The following is a 16,452-nucleotide window of genomic DNA, read 5'->3' as shown; positions in this document are numbered from 1 at the left end:
AATTACTTTGTCATCATGTTACTCGGGAGTAGATGATAATGACGTTGAAAAAATAAGCTCTAATTGAAGTGCAAGTGAAAATTATTCGGGGCCCTCCATAATGTTTGGGAAACAGACCCATCATTTATTTATTTGCCTCTGTACTCCATAATTTAAGTTTTGTAATAGAAAAAATCACATGTGGTTAAACTGCATATTGTCAGATTTTATTAAAGGCCATTTTTATACATTTTGGTTTCACCATGTAGAAATTACAGTAGTGTTTATATAAAGTCGTCGTTGTTCTCCCATCAGGCGGAACTCCTGAGCCAGAAGAAGCTTGGCTGGCGCGAGACGACGTGCACAGGCGGGCCGGTAGTAGGGATATGGTGCTCCACCCCATGCTTGGGGGTGGAGGAGCGGAAGTGGGGTTCAAGGATGTCCGGAAAATCCGCCAGGATGCGCGCGAAAGTCGCATCCACGGACGACTGGACCATCAGGGCGTGATACGGGATCACCAATGCGGAGGAAGACCGGCTCCAGTGTGACGGAGTGCATCAGGCGCCGGCCGCCGCTTCACATCCACGAGCAGTGAATGGGCTCGAAGGAAGTCGGCGCCCAGCAGCGGCTGGGAAACGTCAGCAATGACGAACTCCCACGAAAAGGAGCTGCGGCCAAAGTTGAGGGAGATGGTGCGAAACCCATAGGTGTGAATAGCACTCCCGTTTGCCGTGGTGAGGAGGTGGCCCCGTTTGCCCGCATGGATGTCAGCGATGGAGGGAGGCAGAACACTCACTTCCGCACCAGTGTCCACGAGGAATCGACCTCCAGTGCGGCGATCCCAGGCGAAGACGCGATGAATTTTGCCGGCCGCGGAAGGAATCACTGACGACCGGCCCCTTTGTCTCCCGGGAATGAACAGGGTGGGCGACATTGCCTGGCTGCAGCTCCCCAGTGATGGTAACCTCCCCAACCTCCTCTGCTGGCGTCTGGTGGACCGGCAAGCCAATTTGGATGGTTTGAACACCAGCAACCTCTGTTGGCGTTGGGTGGAACTGCAGACGGGCCGTGCTGGAAAGACGTGCCTGCAGAGGAATGCCCAATGGTGGCCGGATTTTGCCGCGGGGACCGACTGGGAGCAGCGGAGACGCGGTCGATAGAGATCCCAGACCTGCTCTGAGCCTCCAAACACCGCGGGAAGGACGGCCAGCGGCTCCAGGTCCCGTGGCAGGACATCCACAGCTCGTTCGGCCTGCGCCTGCATGTCCGTAAAGGGATCCCTGGCGAGCTGCAGGCGGATGTCGGGCGGGAGCTGCTGCAGGTAGGTAAATTTAAATAGAAAGCAAGGTTCGTGGTCCCCCATTAGGGTGAGCATGTCCTCCAGGAGGGCAGACGGCCGCAGCGGCCGTCCATTCGGAGAATCCGAGCTGCCCGCTCGGAGTCACCAAGGCCAAACCTCCTGATAAGGAAATCCTTAAGGCCCCTATATTTGTTAGTTACCGGGTGGGGGGGGGCTCTGAGGAAAGGCTTTACTCGCCTCGCAGTCGCTTGGTCAAGCACGTTGACTACGTAATAGTATTTTGTTTCATCTGCTGTAATACCTCTCACAGCAAATTGTGCCTCTGCCTGCTGGAGCTAGATGTAAGGCTCTTCAGTCCACAGAGTAGGGAGCTTAAGTCCAACAGCGCTGCTATCCATCACGACGTGCGATGAATGGCAGAGTCACCAGTGTAGCGGCCTGGACGAGGTCAGGAAAAGGCCAGACGACAGGCGGGTTCAAACAGTCTTTTAATCCCTACAGCGAGAGTACATCACACACACACACACACCTTGAGAGCACTAAACCCAGGGTGGTCTGGAAACCCCATGGCAGTCCCTCGATCGGTGAGGGGGATGATCCAAGGAGTGACCTACCCCCCCCAGGGACCGCCAGAAGCTTACTAATCGCCATGGTACTGGCAGGCCAAGGAAGACCTCCACAGCTGATAGAAGAATTCTCTCTATAATAAACAAACCCCCCCCCCCCCCCAAACACCTGTCTGACAGATCAGAAACACTCTTCAGGGGTCAGGTGTGGATTTGTCAATGACCACTGTCTGCAGAAGACTTCATGAACAGAAATACAGAGGCTACACTGCAAGATGCAAACCACTGGTTAACAGCAAACATAGGATGGCCAGATTACAGTTTGCCAAGAAGTACTTAAAAGAGCAACCACAGTTCTGGAAAAAGGTCTTGTGGACAGATGAGATGAAGATGAAGATTAACTTGTATCAGAGTACTGGTGGCTCATTTATCTTCATTGATGATACAACTGGTGATGGTTGTAGCATAATGAATTCTGAAGTGTATAAACACATCCCATCTGCTCAAGTTCAAACAAATGCCTCAAAACTCATTGGTTGGCAGTTCATTCTACAGGAAGACAATGATCCCAAACATACTGCTAAAGTAACAGGAGTTTTTCAAAGCTAAAAAATGGTCAATTTTTGAGTGGCCAAATCAATCACCCGATCTGAACCCAATTGAGTATGCCTTTTATATGCTGAAGAGAAAACTGAAGGGGACTAGCATAAACAAGCATAAGATAAAGATGGCTGCAATGCAGACCTGGCACAGCATCACCAGAGAAGATTCCCAGAAAATGGTGATGCCCATGAATCGCAGACTTCAAGCAGACACTGCATGCAAAGGATATGCAACAAAATACTAAACACGACTACTTTCATTTACATGACATTGCTGTGTCTCAAACATTATGGTGCCCTGATATGGGGGGGACTATGTATAAACACTGCTGTAATTTCTACATGGTGATACCAAAATGTATGAAAATTGCCTTTATTAAAATCAGACAATGTGCACTTTAACCACATGTGATTTGATTTTTAAAATTTTTTTTTTCTATTACAAATCTCAAATTGTAAAGTACAGAGGCAAATAAATAAATGATGGGTTTTTGTCCCTAACATTATGGAGGGCACTATACATTGATACAAGTGCCTTTTAGGTAAGTATTTGCTGTGGTGTCTATTTTTATATTTTATTGACTTGTTGCGTTTTTCAGAATGTGTCATATTAGTACAGGTCCACTGCCGATTTCCTGGCACGCTTCCAGAGCCATTCTGGATTATCCAGAAAATTCAACACCGATCGGTGCTGAAGTCCCGATGAGATCAAAATTGGCCGCCTTACCCAGCATAGGCACCACATTTTTGGGAGGACTTCTGGGGGGAATTTCAAGTGCGCTCTTTTGATTTTTCCTGGATTAAAGGAGTCGCTGGAGCATCAGTTGCTATAAAATTGGTGATGGAGCTGTTGTGCTGGAAGGTGAAATGTCTTCTCATTTCATCTTCTCAAAACTGGCATCAAACAATCCCACATCAGATATACCACATTGATTGACCCTGTGTGCCTCACCAATATGCCTTGCCTTTCAGAAGCAAGCATTGCAGACATTAATAAGGCACTATCAATAATTATTTCTATGTTCTCAGAAAGGTTATCAATTATTATCAAAAAATATGGTGCAATAACCCAATAAAACAAATTAATGTGGCACTGCATGAAGTTTATTTTTGTAGCAAAGTTCATCAAACCAGAAGAATGGAGAGATTATTATCTTGGCAATCTGGGCTAAATGAAAGCATTGTATCAATTCCTTGCATTCATGCCACATCGATTGCTTTATACAGCTACTTTCTTAGAATTGAAGGTGCATCCTTTGTTTATAATATACGTGTGCATGTGTATGTATATATGTGCACGCGCACACACACACACGTCTGAAGAAGGGTCTCAACCAGAATTGTCACCCATTCCTTCTATCCAGAGATGCTGCCTGTCCTGTTGAGTTACTCCAACATTTCGTGTCTATCTTCGGTTTAAACCAGCATCTGTATTTCCTTCCTACACAAACACACATATATTTTAGTTGTTTATAATATACTTATTCAAAGATATGTGCAAATGGAGGCTTGCAGGAGAATGGATCTCCCAATAATGATCTTAAAATTATATTCATAGTCATAAAGTCAACTAAGACACTCCATTCTCATGTTATAGCCACACATGTTCTCTCCATTACATTTAAGAATATATACACACATCTCCCTAAAGATCAGCAGATTTAAAATTCAGCAAATGGTTCTTGTAAGTGATGTTGTGTTGTGCCATCGATATGATGCAAGACGACCCGAGTAGGATTGCCCTCAAAATCTATTTTGCACATCACTGGACTACAGCCATCTGTTCATAACAGCAGTCATATTCCTGAGAAGGTAATTATCGTAAATATTTGTACTCTGTAAAGAGAGAGCATCGATTTTGTACTGTTCCTTCCATGAGCTCAGTGTGTACAAAATGCTTTATGCCCCTGTCCCACTTAGGAAACCTGAACGGAAACCTCTGGAGACTGCGCCCCACCCAAGGTTTCCGTGCGGTTCCCGGAGGTGGCAGTTGGTTGCCGGAGGTTGCAGGTAGTGGAAGCAGGTAGGAAGACTGATAAAAACCTCCAGGAACCACATGGAAACCTTGGTTGGGGCACAAAGTCTCCAGAGGTTTCCTAAGTGGGACGGGGGCATTACAGGTGCATTCCACACTGTTGTGGAAGCAGTAACCAATTTGTCACAGTAGATTTCTACAAGTGGTAGTGGAATAAATGATCAGATAATAATTTTGAGGGTTGAAGAATGACCAGGCCACCTAGAAGAAATCTCAGCTCTCATTCAACAAACAACAGTACAGAATGACCTCAGTTCAACACATCCAAATCTCTTGTGGAGCTCCATCTGCAGCTTTGTGATCCCACAGGTAAATATCTTTCATTCCCTATCCATATCCTGCAGAGATGCTGCCTGCTCCACTGAGTTACTCCAGCACTTTGTATTCTACACAAGATTTCAGCATCTGCAGTTCCTTACATATTCTTTCTAATTCAGAGGGCAAGGGGCCAACAGTACCACCTGGATTTGGATCCAAAAGGGAGGCCACTAGAATGCCTTGAAAATGAGAGAATCAAGACTCGTGCTGTTTATGAGCAGCACCAAGAGACCAAACAATTTGGGGATAAATGGCATTAATTTGAAAGAAATATATTTAATTGGCATATTGACCTTCATCAGTTAGGGTATTGAATATAGAAGTTGGGAGGTCATTTTGCAGTTGTATAAGATGTTGGTGAGGCCACATTTGTGTTCAATTTTGGGCACAAAGGTATTGTGATCAATTTTGGACACTAAGGTACATGAAAGATGTTGTCTAGCTGGAAAGGGTGCAGAGAAGATTTACAGGGATGTTGCCAGGACTCGAGAGCCTGAGCTACAGGGAGAGGTTGAGTAGGCTAGGACTCTTCCTTGCAGTGCAGGAGAATGAGGAGTGATCTTATAAAGTTGTACAAAATCATGAGAGGAATATTTTGGGTAAATCCACAGGGCCTCTTGCCCAGTATAGGAGAATCGAGAACCAGAGGACACAGGATTAAGGTGAGGGGAAAGATTCAATAGAAATCTGAAGAGTAACTTTTTCCACTCAAGGGTGGTGGGTGTATGGAATGTGCTGCCAGAGGAGATTGTAGGGGCATTTAGACAGGTACATGTATAGAATAGGTTTAGAGGGCTATGGGCCAAACACAGGCAGGTGGGATTTATGTAGATGGACATGGTTGGTCGATGTGGGCAAGTTGGGACGAAGGGCCTGTTTCCAAGCTGCATGACTGATTATCTACTCTGGAAAAGAGTGATATCTGGTTGATTCTCAATATTAGTGTTATAATGCAAGGCTGAATGGGGAGGGAACACTTCTAATGTAACTATAATAATAAATAATTATTAGTCATTGCTATTCTGATCCCTGCCACTTTGCATTTACAGTATAATTAAATTCTCATGGATTTTATGTGGGAGCGAGGCTTAAATTAGTGTATAAATTAGTAATAATAATAATAAATGTCATTAACGGAAAATCGCTGAAAGACCCCGTCGCAAAAGGTATTATTAGTTTTTATGGCCTTGTATAATAATAAATAAATTGTGCCTCCCTTAAAGGTGGAACAGTGGGATGGCAAATAGTGGATGGCATATTCTGACGGTAGAGTTTGGCTGGAGCAACATTTCCACTGCACATCCCTATGAGAAACATAACAACACAGACTGCAGCTAGTGTTGTGTTGCTGCCTCACAGCTCCAAGCAGCGAAGTTTGATCCTTACTTTGGGTACTGTGTGAAGTCTACATGTTCTCCCAATAAGAGCATCGCTCTCCTTCAGCAGCTCCGGTTTCCTCGCAAATCTCAAAGATGTGGCAATTGGCAGCTGCAAATCGGCCCTGATGACCTGGTGTGTACATGAATGGTAACATTTGGGAGGGGATGGGGGTGTTGATGACAATGTCGGGGAAATAAAAAATGCGATTGGTGTAGATGGGCGCTTGATAATTGCCATGTACTTGGTAGGCCAAAGGTCCGATTTCTCTGCTGTATAACTCTATCACCATGACAGTATAGCATTGCAAATTCCAAGTAGCAATGGGTCATAGTGTTTCTATGAGATTTGTGTAAGAACATATCCTGCTAAGCTGATGTGGCCTCCCCATACTCCTGTTCCTTATTTGCTGGCATCTGATCATTATTCCAGCACATTGTATTCCAAGGAGAATGCCTATTAACATTGAGACCCAAGGAACTGCGGATGCTGGTTTGCGAGAAAAGACATGCATTGCTGGAGTAACTCATTGGGTCTGGCAGCATCTCCAGAGAACCTGAATAGATGCCGTTTCTGGTCAGGGCCCTTCTTCAGACTGAAGAAGGGTCCCGGCCTAAAACGTCACCTGCCCATGTTCTCCAGAGATGCTGCCTGCCTTTGAGTAACTGCCATTTTGTGCCTTTATAGGCCTAATAACATTCATGGCTGGAAGTAACTGTTTTATACAAAAGGCTAAAATCAAGAACAGGTTCTTCAGCACCTGACACATCCCTGCCATACATGTCAGCAATGTCCACACAGCATACATTGACTTGGATATGCTCTGGAAAACTGACCATTATCATAACAATTTTCTTGTAATAATTTAATAATATTTCATTATAATTTTGCAGTTCCATCCTATGTGTAGGAAGGAACTGCAGATGTTAGTATACACCAAAGGTGGACATAAAATGCTGGAGTAACTCAGAGGCCCAGGCAACATCTCAGGAGAAAATTAATAGATGATGTTTCAGGTCAAAACCCCGGCCGGCACTGATGACCAAGGAAAGATGGAGCCCACGATGATCCATTGTTGGCTGTGTAAGAGGTGATAACTAAGGGATATATGGATGCGAACAATGGGACTGGCAGGATGACTAGGATGCACTAGGATCCCCCCTGACTCTCAGGCTGAAGAAGAGCTTTGACCTGAAATGCGCTGACTTATTTCAGTCAAAGCTCTTCTTCAGCCTGAGAGTCAGGGGGGATCCTAGTGCATCCTAGTCATCCTGCCAGTCCCATTGTTCGCATCCATATATCCCTTAGTTATCACCTCTTACACAGCCAACAATGGATCATCGTGGGCTCCATCTTTCCTTGGTCATCAGTGCCGGCCTGATGGTTGTGCCATCGAGTGTGGCTGCATTTCATTCTTTTTGTTATTTTTAGTCTGTTTTAAAGTTTGTTTTTGGAGGTGGGGAGAGGGGGAAACTGTTTTCTTAGTCACTTCCTGGTTGAGGATGCGACTATGCTCCGAGCCGCATCTTCGCCCCCCTCCTCGTGGCCTACCACCTGGATTGGCGTGGCCTTTCCTGCCGGAGACCAGCCAGAGCCTTGGCTTCAGCAGCGGCGGCGCAGCACTGGATTCCACCGCGGAGCGAGCGATGCCTTACCGGTATCGCCGTGTTGGAGCAGAGAGTGCTGTGACTGTCAACTTCAACACTGTGGAGCTGTGGTCTGCAGAGCTTCCAGCCGCTGGCGGCGCTGACTTTCCAGCCGCTGGCGGCGCTGACTGTGACATCGCGGAGCCCTGGGATCTCTCACCGAGGTCGCCGGCTTTAAATCTCCGCCCAGCTCGGCCTGTGGACTTTGGAAGCCGCGGTCTCTGGTAGGAAGCGGCCGATTCGGAGGCTCTGGGCCGCTGAGAGTGTTCTTCCGTTCGAGGGCCTGAAACATCGGGCCCATAGTGGCGACTGCGGAGGCCACAAATAGGCCCTGACCACAGGTGAACTGAGGAAGAGGACTGAACTTTGGTGCCTTCCCTCATAGTGGGAAACATTGATTCCGTTGTGGGGGGATGTTTATTATGTTTTATGTTCAATTCTAAAGTGTGTTTATCTTATTTGTGTGCTGCATGGTAACTCAATTCCCACTGCACCAATTGGTGTATGTGACAATAAATGTCCTTCGTCCTTTATCTTTGTCTATCTTCAGATCATGATTATGTTGAGCTAATTAATCTAGAAAATTGCTGTAATGCTCACATTTTACCACTAGATGCCACTTGCATCGCACACAAAGTCAACTGTGACTGACTCTTCTTTACTTTCCATTCACAAGCTACATCATCTTTTCTAAACAATGGCAGTCTGGTCATGTGGCAAATTGAGAATTAATTTAATTGAACCATCTAATCGAGAATTATGGAAGAATTGTCCTTTGGGAATAATCAATTTTGCACAGTAAAAAAATGTAATTTTCTGACTTGGAAACAAGACAATTGTTATCTACCTGATAGCATCACGTAAATCTCCAGCAGATGTTAAGAGATTGGTGGCTTGGTCACTTTCTCTGATGTTGACGGGAGAGTCTAGGATGAGAGGTCATAGCCTCAGGATAAAAGGAGGTTGCTTTAGGAAGGAGATGAGGAGGAATTTCTTTAATCAGAGGCGACCTGGAGAGGAAGAGACTACAAAAAGTAGTAAACACTGCCCAGTCCATCATCGGCTCTGACCTTTCTTCCATCGAGGGAATTTACGCAGTTGCTGCCTCAAAAAGGCTGGCAGTATCATCAAAGACCCACAACATCCTGGCCACACACTCATCTCCCTGCTACCTTCAGGTAGAAGGTACAGGAGCCTGAAGACTGCAACAACCAGGTTCAGGAACAGCTACTTCCCCACAGCCATCAAGCTATTAAACCTGGCTCGGTCAAAACTCTGAACATTAATAACCCATTATTTGTTATTTGCACTTTATCAGTTTATTTATTTATGTGTTTTGTAGTAAATGCTTATTATGTTCTGTGTGCTGAAGCAAAGCAAGAATTTCATTGTCCTATCAGGGACACATGACAATAAACTTGAACTTGGTGAATCTGTGTAATACATTGCTACAGAATGCTGTGGAGGCCATCAATGGATATTTTTAAGGCAATTAAATAGATTCTTGTTTAGTATGGGTGTCAGGAGTTATTGGGACAAGGCAGGAGAATGAGGTTAGGAGGGAGCGATAGATCAGCCATGATGGGCCAAATGGCCTAATTCTGCTCCTATCACATGAACGTATGATGGAGCAGAGAGACTCCAACAACCGCTGATACAAACTGCAAAGAGTCCTAATGTTCAGGAAACAGACCTCCCCCTCTACCTGTAGATCTTCCTATAACAATTTCCTACAATCTAGACCCATCTCACTGCAGCTGCATGACATTGAGGAGCAACCTATTGTTGTCGAGGGTACAGGTACTCTACTCTTTGTTATAGAGTCATAGAGTGCGGAAACAGGCCCTTCGGCCCTATTGGCCCACACCGACCAAAATGTCCCGCCTGCTCTAGTCCCACCAGCCTGAGTTTGGCCCACATCCCTCTAAACCTGTACACCTCATGGTACAGTACTTGGCCCACACCTATTTTTGCTTTACATAAATGACATCCATGAAAAAGTCGCAAGTACGACCAGACTTTTCGCTGATGATTGTTTGCTGTACCGTCCAATTAAGTCAGCTGATGATGAAGATGCTCTCCAAAAGGATCTTGATACTATGGTTGAGTGGTCACAACAATGGGGCATGCAGTTCAACCCTTCCAAATATGAAACTATGCGTGTCACCAGAAAGAGGAATCCAGGCGAAACATCTTACAATTTACTTGGTGCCACCCTTGAAGAATCCAAACAAACCAAGTATCTTGGCATCAAATTGCAGAATGATCTGACTCATCATACAACGGTGAAAGCAACAGGTATCCTAAACTTTCTGAGGGGCAACTTTCATCATTGTTCAACTTCTGTCAAGGAGAAGCTATACTTCACCCTCGTTAGACCTCATTTGGACTACGCAGTTGCAGCATGGGTCCCATACACAAATAAAAACATTTCTTCCATCGAACGTGTCCAAAAACAGGCAGCTCGATTTGTTACTAACACCTATGAGAGAGAAGCGAGTGTCACCAAACTTCTGAATTCTCTGGGGTGGAACCCTCTCCAAGACAGACGTGAAGCTCACCGTTTGACCTGTTTTTACAAAATGTTAAATGGTCAGCTCGACATAGACTACAAGACCTACACCAAACCCAAACCAATTAGGAGCAGACGAGGGCATTCGATCCAATTTGTGATCCCAGCTACAAAGACAGGTGTATACAGCAATTTGTTCTTCCCCCGCACAATTAAAGCATGGAATAATCTCCACTCAACTATAGTTACCCAACCAGATGCAACTAAATTTAAAGTAGCTCTTTCTTCCCAATATCCTTTTCTGGCTTAAGCCTTCCCTCCACCACCTCCAGTTTAAATTCCATTTGGAATATTTTGGAGGACCAAGAACCAAGAATAGTACCTGCAAATGGTGTTTGCAAACTTCCTTCTGATGTTATAGAAATTAGATAGTTCATGATTATGTTGAGCTAATCATTAATCTGTTGCAGTATCTGCAGCAGAATTGTATGAACAACTCCTAGCACAATGTGACTCTGGAGAGAAGGGTGGATGGCGGCTGTGGCCGGACAGCACTGATCCCGGGGGGGGGGGGGGGGGGGGGGGGGGGGGGGGAGAATGGGGGCTGTCCTGAGGGATGCGCTCCTTCGGCCGCTTACACTTTGGTGCTCGGGTTCAGAGCACAGATACTAGAGCATTTGGTTCTGAGCGCTCAGTCACCAAAAAAAAATAACCCCACAATATTGCAATCAAATTGCTCTGACCTTGAGTGCTTTATATAGCGAAGGCTTATCGAGATGGTGCTGTCTGGACACGACAATGAATGCAGATATTAGTCGCGGATTGTAAAAGACGCTACACCATGAGATAACACTAGTTTAACCTGATACCTTCCCACTTTCAATAACAGCACCCACAATTATTTACAGCGCAAAAAAATTATCATTTTGGCGTTTTTTAACAGGTAAGAAAGTACACGTTTCGTGTGTTAATAGTGTATACCGAGGCCGCTAAGTCCTCCACATGGTGCTCCGTGCGTCATGCCCTTTGACCCGATGACCTTACGTGCAACCCCCCTATACCAAAAAACCAGGCTCTTCAGTGCACCAAATCCACGCCAACCATCAACCACTAATGTAACCTGTCAACACTTCAGTGCCTGTCTAATGCTGCTCTATTTATAGTCTGTGGTTTTCTTTGAGTTCCTGCCAGTTGTCTCCAGTCACATGAAATGGGTCAATGCAGGATATTTTTTTGTTTTTCCTCTCCACAGTGTCAGGTTATTGAAGTGCATGACTCCATGACTCTCTGTGGAGGTTGGTGCAGCTCGTGAAATGCAGGTCATCGCTCCCTATTTACTATGCCACATCCGCAAGAGTGGTGACTCTAGTCTGCAGACTTCCTCTGTTGGTCTTTACCCTTGCAGCCTGTCTTTATCTAATTTCCACCCGTGCCAATATAACCAAGACATCTCCAGTATTAGTGGAGACTTGACTTAATCAGATCCGATTGCAGAAATCTTTCCAGAAATCCACTAAATTCCTAAGGGACACAAAGAGCTGGAGTAACTCAGGCAGTATCACTGGAAAACATGGTTAGGTGATGTTTTGTGTCAGGAACCTTCTCCAAATTGATTTATCTTTCAATCATTCTCAAGAAGGATCCCATCCTGAAATGTCACCTGCCCATGTTCTCCAGGATAGACACAAAGTGCTGGAGTAACTCAGCGGATCAGGCAGCCACTCAAGAGAGAGAGGATGGGTGACATTTCGGGTCTGGATGGGGATTCTGAAGAAGGATCCCAACCTGAAAGGTCACCTGTACTTTTTACCCAAGGATGCTGCCTACCCGCAGTTACTCTAGCGTTGCAGTCATTAGCAGCATTTATACTGTCTATTCTGATATTTCACAGGGCGCACAGGTAGGCTCTACACTGTACCTCCCTATTTATTTTCTACAGTTCCGTTTACACTGGAGTTCGTGAAATACCTTCCCACTTTTCCTCAATCAGCCCTCAACCTCCAGTCTCCTCCGTCTTACCCCGTAGAATTTTATTTCACATTTAGCTAAAGAGTGCCTGTGTTTTTTCCCTCTCGTTTACTATATTGTTCACAGTGTACTATGTTTACACATTCTGTTGTGCTGCTGCAAGTAAGAATTGCATTGTTCTGTCGGGGACATATGACAATAAAACACTCTTGACTGTTGAATGCAGTAAGTAGTTGAATATCCATTATGATTACATCTTTAATGGATTTCAATTTCTCAGAAATAGAGTTGTGCAATCAAATTTCTCATTTGGCTCTTCACATGGGTCCTTTTAAGGATCCAGTTCGCATGCTTTCCTGAATACAGCCAGCCTGCCACCAGCTCCATTGAGGCAAGCCAATCTTGCAAAGAAGCCCTAGCCTGAAATTTGGCCGCTGTACTTGCAAATGGGGACAGCCATTTTTAATTTTAATTAAAGGCTTTCTTTCTTTATAAATATGCAAGAGCGTACACCTCCAGTATTGTGTGCGCGTGTGTGCGTCTGTATGCATGACTACGCATTGCATACTATGTTTTACTCATCCGTAGGTTTCTAGGCCTGAAGAGGGGTTCGCTGCTGGCTTTGATTTGTTCTTTTCATACCTTTCATTCCTTTTTTCTTTGTACCTTTTTCATACCTCTTTTCCCTTTCGCATGATGAAGGGTCTCGACCAGAAACATCACCGATCCTTGTTCTCCAGGGATGCTGCCTTACCCGCTGAGTTACTCCAGCTTTTTGTGGCTTTCTTGTAAAGCAGCAACTGCAGTTTCTTGTTATTAGTTTCTAGGCCTTGACAGCTTTTAGTTTAATATGCACATGTGCAAACAGTAGGAGTAAACGGGTCCTTTTTCAGAATGGCAGGCAGTGACTAGTGGGGTACCGCAAGGCTCAGTGCTGGGACCCCAGCTATTTACAATATATATTAATGATCTGGATGAGGGAATTGAATGCAACATCTCCAAGTTTACAGATGACATGAAGCTGGGGGGGCAGTATTAGCTGTGAGGATGCTAGGAGGCTGCAAGGTGACTTGGATAGGTTGGGTGAGTGGGCAAATGCAGTATAATGTGGATAAATATGAGGTTATCAAAAACAGGAAAGTAGACTATTATCTGAATGGTGGCCGATTAGGAAAAGGGGAGATGCAACGAGACCAGGGTGTCATGGTACACCAGTCATTGAAAGTAGGCATGCAGGTGCAGCAGGCAATGAAGAAAGCGAATGGTATGTTAGCATTCAAAGGATTTGAGTATAAGAGCAGGGAGGTTCTACTGCAGTGTTTAAGAAGGAACTGCAGATGCTGGAGAATCGAAGGTACACAAAAAAAGCTGGAGAAACTCAGCGGGTGCAGCAGCATCTATGGAGCGAAGGAAATAGGCAACGTTTCGGGCCGAAACCCTTCTTCAGACTGATCGGGGGCGGGGGGGTGGGCGGGGGGACAAGAAAGGAAAAAGGAGGAGGAGCCCGAAAGCTGGGGGATGGGAGGAGACAGCAGGGGGACTGAGGAAGCGGAGGTTCTACTGCAGTTGTACAGGGTCCTGGTGAAACCACACCTGGAGTATTGCGTACAGTTTTGGTCTGCTAATCTGCGGAAAGACATTCTTGCCATAGAGGGAGTTCAGAGAAGGTTCACTGTAGACTGATTCCTGGGATGGCAGGACTTTCATATGAAGAAAGACTGGATAGACTCGGCTTGTACTCGCTAGAATTTAGAAGATTGAGGGCGGATCTTATAGAACCTTACAAAATTCTTAAGGGGTTGGACAGGCTTGATGCAGGAAGATTGTTCCCGATGTTGGGGAAGTCCAGAACAAGGGGTCACAGTTTAAGGATAAGAGGGAAGTCTTTTAGGACCGAGATGAGAAAAACATTTTTCACACAGAGAGTGGTGAATCTGTGGAATTCTCTGCCACAGAAGGTAGTTGAGGCCAGTTCATTGGCTATATTTAAGAGGGAGTTAGATGTGGCCCTTGTGGCTAAAGGGATCAGGGGGTATGGAAAGAAGGCAGGTATGGGATACTGAGTTGGATGATCAGCCATGATCATATTGAATGGCGGTGCAGGCTCGAAGGGCCGAATGGCCTACTCCACCTATTTTCTATGTTTCTATGTGCAATCAAATAAGTCATTTTCCCTCCACCTGTGCTATCATTCTCTAGACATCAGACAATTTATTTTAATCCTAAACAAAAAGGTAAACAATCCCAAAGAATCTGATTGGAATTGTCAGTGGAAGAAATGTAAATCTAGGTAAAGATAATAAATTATCTAAAATAGTTGCTACACTGAGCTAAACAGGGTAGAGCTCGGTCTCTCCAGGAATATTTTAATTATTGCACAATATTTGTTGGACAACATTACTCCATAAAAGGATTTCATTTTATAAATAATACTGTGTGGTGCCACCCGGTGGTTAGGCCACATTGGGCGAACCCTCGGCCCTAGGAGTGGCAGGGTCACGTGACTAGGTTTGGCGGGAATATGTCATCACATGGTTTAGGGGTGTGTTCGGTTATATATATCGGACTTTGGGAGAACCCTCCCCAGTCGCGTGTGACCTGGTCTTTGTTCAAATCAATAAAGATCACTTTGTTTAACAACACGTGTCTCGCTATATTGGTGACCCCGACGATCCAAAACGGTCATTTTGGATTTGAAAAATAGAAGCAGCCAACGCTCAACCCGAAGTTGCTGCCGATCCAGCCTAGCAAAACGCTGTCGCTCTTAAGCTGCCATGTTCTGGACATCGCAGCCCCAAGGGTGGTTTCAACAGGCCGAGGCCCAGTTCCACATTCGCCACGTCACGGTTGATGACAACTGGTACTATTATGTGGTCGGCGCACTGGATCAGGAGGCGGCCGGTCGCCTGGTCCCTTACCTATGCACGCCGCTAGCTGCGGACAAGTACGGGGACCTCCAAAGTGCTTCTCCTGCGTGCCTTTGGGCTCAGCTGCCGGGATCGAGCAGCACCTGGAGACCCGACCTTTTCTCGTCGGGTTTCCGTTGTCGTTGGGGCCGCAACGAGGAGCGGCCTCCAACAGGAAGAAGCCGGGGACTCTGGTGCTACGACTCACCGTCGCCGTCGCGGGGCTGGCCGAGTCCGGAGCGGGTGGAGCGGTGGAGGAGCGCTGCTGCTGCTGCTGCTGCTGCTACCGGAGAGTCGGAGGCTCCAACGGCAGGTCTGTGGACGGCGGCACCGGGAGCCCGCGGGTCCCTGGAGGGAGACCGCTTTTCAGGGCTCTCGCAACGGCGACTTCCCCCGCCCGAGTTGCGGGGTTGAAGAGCTCCTGGAGCGGGGCCTAACATCACTGCCCCGCGCGGCTTGGAATGGCCGCGGGACTCTGCGAGCGCACGCCGGGGGCTCTAACAGCAAGACCCGGTGTGCGACCTCGCACCACCCGGCGTGGCTTTAATGGCCGTGGGACAATCGCCATCGCCAGCCAGGGGCTTTGACTTTGACTCTGACATCGGGGGGGGGGAGAGTGCAGTGGAGAGATAAGTTTATTAGGCCTTCCATCACAGCGATGTGATGGATGTTTATGTAAATTATGTTGTGTCTTGGGTCTATGTGTTTGTAATGTATGGCTGCAGAAACGGCATTTCGTTTGGACCTCAAGGGGTCCAAATGACAATTAAATGTATCTTGTATCTTGTATCTTGTATCTCGGTTCATGCACATGGGCGGGCTCGGACATCGCAAGCCGTCAGTGCTCATGAGTGAAATGCTTACTCTGATGGACGGTCTTCAGCCCTGTCTCATATTTGAACACGCCTTTCTGGAGCAGATGCCAGATGACATCCGCCTGCTCCTCGCGAGTGAGAATTTTGAAGAGCCCCTGCAGCTTGCGGACGAGCTGTGGCAGTCCAAGCAGCAGGGCGGCGGTTCGCTCGATCGGGTGTCGCCGGTGCCTTGGAAGGCCCAGCGACCAGGCCCTGTATCCACCGGGAGCTCGGCTGCGCCCTCGGTCCCGGGAGTAGCCGGTAAAGGGAAGTGGTGTTACTATCATCAACCCTGGGGTTCCGTGGCCCATCAGTGCCGCCTGCCCTGCTCTGGGCTCAATCCCTGTAGGTGGATGAGAGGGGGCAGCTCCTCGTTCGGCTGCCGTTTT

Source organism: Leucoraja erinacea, chromosome 6 (assembly GCF_028641065.1).
Source record: "Leucoraja erinacea ecotype New England chromosome 6, Leri_hhj_1, whole genome shotgun sequence".
Classification (NCBI taxonomy): domain Eukaryota; kingdom Metazoa; phylum Chordata; class Chondrichthyes; order Rajiformes; family Rajidae; genus Leucoraja; species Leucoraja erinaceus.
Note: the sequence above shows the minus strand (reverse complement) of the source record.